Here is a 4,122-nt window from a genome sequence, read left to right as displayed (position 1 = left end):
GTCTCTGGACTCGGGGCCATAAGATTTGTCTATTAATCCATTTCATCACATGACTTTAGAGATTTAAGAGCCAAAAGGAGAATAAACAAACATCAGTGATGTATGTTGTACAGTTACTAATAACTCATTTTGAGTTTTTCTTTTTTCTTTTTTTGGTCTGATCTTAGTGTGACTGCTGTAGATTTTTTTTTTTTTTTAATAATAATTCTGTCACACTCAAGATCATTGGTTTTAAACTTTGCTTGTCATCATTACAAATATTCCTTTATGTTAATATTTTTAAGTAAAAATATGAAAAGAGAAACCTGTCGTCTCGAGTGTTGGTTGTCTGGACTACTTTCTGCATGTGTACGTAATGGCCACTAGATGGCAGGAAATATCCTTTTTTTTAAAAAAATGTTTATATGACAACGGATCAGTTGTGGTTGTCGAGCGAATCTGTTTTTAACCAAAACTAATGAACTAAAGGCTAAGGTAACTGTTTAATGACATTGAGAATTGGATCTATTTACGTCAGGTCACCAGTAATTAACTAATTAACCCACCAGTGCAGTGGTTACAGCTTTGATGGGGCTGTAATCCATGACAAAGTCAGTGTGTAACAACAGCAGTCATACTTCACTGATGTGTTTTAACTCACACTGACTTGATGTCGACACTTTGGGGTTTTTAAATTTATTTTATTTATTTAACGTCATCCGTCCTTTGGTCTGGTGTAAAATGCCAAAGGTGAACATGAGGTTTTTGTTGTTTTTTTTTGACAGTGACTGACAGTACGTGGAGTCTCTGTGTCTGAGGAGACGGGGCGACACGGTGACAAAGACACAGTTATGTGAAAGCCTTGTTTTTGTGGTTGGCTAATAAAACAGATGAGCTGGCAATCAACTGAAACCACAGTCGTCGTCTCAGGTTCAGATGTGTTTGCAGTCGATGCTGACACGTCCAACTGTGGCACTGAAATGAAATGATTTGTTGTTTTAAAAAAAACAAAGAAAAAAAACTTGTTTATACTGTCGAGTTGGTGTGAAGAGGGGAAAACGTTTTTTTTTCTGTGTGAAGAACAATGTCAGTGGTGTTAACGTGCCAACGTCTGACAGCTTTTAAGAACTGCCTGTTTCTGTTATGTGTTAATGTGATTTTGGTTTTGTTTTTGCTGTGATTTTAACTGTAACTTTTATGCAACAATTTTTCATTAACTGTAACTTTTATGCAACAATTTTCCCTTTTTCTCACCATGTTTTAAAGGAAACTGGTTCATTTTAACACTCAGTACTGAACAAAAACTAAGTATATTTTACCTAAAGTGCTCAAAATAACCATTCAAGTTTAATGCAAGATGAACTGTTTCCCAGAGAGACAATATTATGGTGATATCTAAGTCAATAATTCTGATTTTGTGTGTGTTTTTGGACTACTGTATATTGAATTGGTTGGTCCAGGAGGACACATCTGTGACGTCCACCGTCCTCCTGGACTAAATCCCAGCTGGATTATCGTCACAGTCAAAGCTCTGATCACATCTGATGTTGTGAAGAATTGGAAACGACTCCTCTGTTCGGGCTGTGATTTATTTCCCCCTCTTCACTTCACCGTCGGTCAGTTTGTCCTCCGCGGGCAAATATATTCTCAATGCCACAGATTAAGTCCTGTGACGCGTGTATTTGCATATAAATGGACTGTTTAGAACCCGGGTTCAGACGGACCCCGGTTGGGACGGTTGTTATTTGTGAACCACCAACTGACACGAGGGAAGTGAAGAGGACTAACAGCCGTGTGTGGAATACAAACTGTGGATTTTGTGAAAGGAACAAAAAAAAGTCTATTTTTATTTTATTAACCTTAAGTTTGAAAAATAATATATTTCACTTTTGGTGAAAAATGTTATTGTTTAGAAACCGAGGATAAGAGGAAACCATTCACATGTAAAATGTTTTATTGTTATTATTAATGTTGTGTATTTTTATATATGTATGTATATATATTTATATACACACATATATGTCTAAATATGTGTGTATATTTATATATGTATTTATGTCTAGCCTTGTAAAGTCACATTCATCTGTTTGTTTGTTTTTTTTTTCTTTTCCAAAACTGTAAGAACATTTGAACGTGACTCGTCCTCAGACGAGGTGAAGGAACCTGGTGTGAGTGACTTCCCTCAGGACTGAATGAATATTAAACATGTCAGATCATCATCACTGTCTGACTGTCGGTGCTCACTGAGGGTCCCTCGGTCTGGAGTCTGTGGTTTTAATGGGTGAACTAGTCCTTTATTCTGAGCTGTTGGACTCGTTCATCCATAGATGTGTTTTCACCAGGACCGTGTGATGTGATGAGCAGCAGAATATTCTGACCTGACCTGACTGGAGTTTGACATCACTTTGTGAGAAACACTTGAGTTTTAAAGAGAAAAAACAAAAACATTTTAGACACAGGATCAGTCTTTGATGTTTTATTTATTTATTTTGTCTGTCTTTTTCCACAGGACACCTCTGTTGTACGCCCGGTGCTAACGTGAAAATGTGCAGCTGTAATGAGGACGAGTTGATGGGAGAGCGCGGCGGGTCAATTATCTCAGCTGGACCCGCTCTGAGCAGCAGGCAGTCGAGCTGAAGTGACAGTCGTCAGGACTCCGACGTCAACATCCGTCAGTCCACCGAGGCAGAAGGGTGAGGAAGAGGAGGAGGAAGAGGAGGAGGAAGAGGATGGGGGTAAGACTTTATTGTCTTTCATGATGGTTTGACACCGTGTCGCTGCTAATGGACCAGGATGTTGTGAATAATGAAATCAGCTCAGAGATCCTACCATGAAACATTCATATGAGCAGGAAGAGGAGGTCACACACTCTCACACACACACACACATTTTGTCGTGTTCACAGTTAAAAGCCTGAGCTGAAGAATTGATCTGTGTATGAAATGAAAGTCACGTCATGTTGAAGATGTAAAGGATTAGTTGACTTTCTGCTCACATGGAGCGTGACTGTGTGCTTACCTCAAGTCCTCTCTTATTTTTTATTTTTTGTCTGTTTTGACAAATGATCCCAAACTGATCCCACGTAGAAAGGCTGCGTTAAGGAGAAGCATGTGTTTGTGGTTTACACAAGAAAAACAGTGCTTATAACCATGGAAGCAGGTTTTTTTTTTTCTGTTTCACCATCTGGATCGTGTGTAAAATGGAGGAGAAAAAAAAAAAAAGTCGTCCGTTATTGATCTCTCATCTATAGGCAGTCGTGGAGAACGTGCTGGTGCTGGTCGTCGGGCGTGAGAAATTATTCAGACTCAGTTTACAGCGAGACTGTTTGGACCGGTGCCTACAGTAGAACCAGGTCTGCTGGCAGATCTGTCAGTGAGAACATTATAGAACATTTGGAATTGATTCTCTGACGGAGGAAAGACAGGAGCAACAGGCTGAACGGAAAAAAAAGAAAAAGAAAAAAAGAGAAACGTCAACTTTAATGTTTCTCTGTTTTCTCAGCTATTTTGGAAAAAACAAACTCTCAAACGTACAGCTTTATATGTTTTATGACAGGTCAGTGGATGAGTGGTTAATGCTGCTGCCTTACAGTGGGAATGTCAGGGATCTGATCCCTGCTGTAGTACTTCTGTAGTAGTACTGTAGTTTTACTGAAGTACTTCTGTAGTCGTTGAAAGTTGTACTGTGTGGACGTGGGTTTGTTTTTTAATTGCTATCAGTGTGAATGTGAGTGTGATGCCCCCTGTGGTGGACTGGTAAACTGTCCAGAGTTTTCCACAACCATGGAAGCCAAAGATTCCTGTGATTCCTTTTTTTTTTTGGAAAAAAAAACCCTAAAACAAATGACAGTATATTTCACAGAAACTTAAATTTGGAGCAAATATTTTGTAAGAAACTAATCTAATAAGTAACATATTCAACATAATCAAATAATTGATTTTAATAAGGAAGTAATCGAGAATAAAACAAATGACAAAAACAAACAAAAAACACACAATTATTAATTTAATAGATTTATGAATACATCATTAATACACAGACACAGTCCAGGTAGATATTACTGCCTCCATACAGTGTATTGTATATTAACATGTTTTCTAATTAGGCTTTTAGGTCAGTGGCGAGGGCGGGGGGCGGGGGGGT

At 38.4% G+C, this 4,122-nt stretch overlaps 1 long non-coding RNA gene across 1 annotated transcript; it reads left to right on the top strand.

Moving 5' to 3' along the window:
* Positions 1-1,198: 1,198 nt before the first annotated feature.
* On the top strand, positions 1,199-2,829 carry LOC112487723 (uncharacterized). The gene is made up of 2 exons (XR_003051075.1): positions 1,199-2,386; positions 2,489-2,829. It is a non-coding gene; the product is annotated as an uncharacterized LOC112487723 (long non-coding RNA).
* Positions 2,830-4,122: the final 1,293 nt, after the last annotated feature.

Source organism: Cynoglossus semilaevis, chromosome 11, assembly GCF_000523025.1.
Source record: "Cynoglossus semilaevis isolate Cse_v1.0 chromosome 11, Cse_v1.0, whole genome shotgun sequence".
In the NCBI taxonomy this organism is placed as follows: Eukaryota; Metazoa; Chordata; class Actinopteri; order Pleuronectiformes; family Cynoglossidae; genus Cynoglossus; species Cynoglossus semilaevis.
The sequence above is the reverse complement of the archived record's forward strand: the minus strand, read 5'-3'. Positions and strand labels throughout refer to the sequence as shown.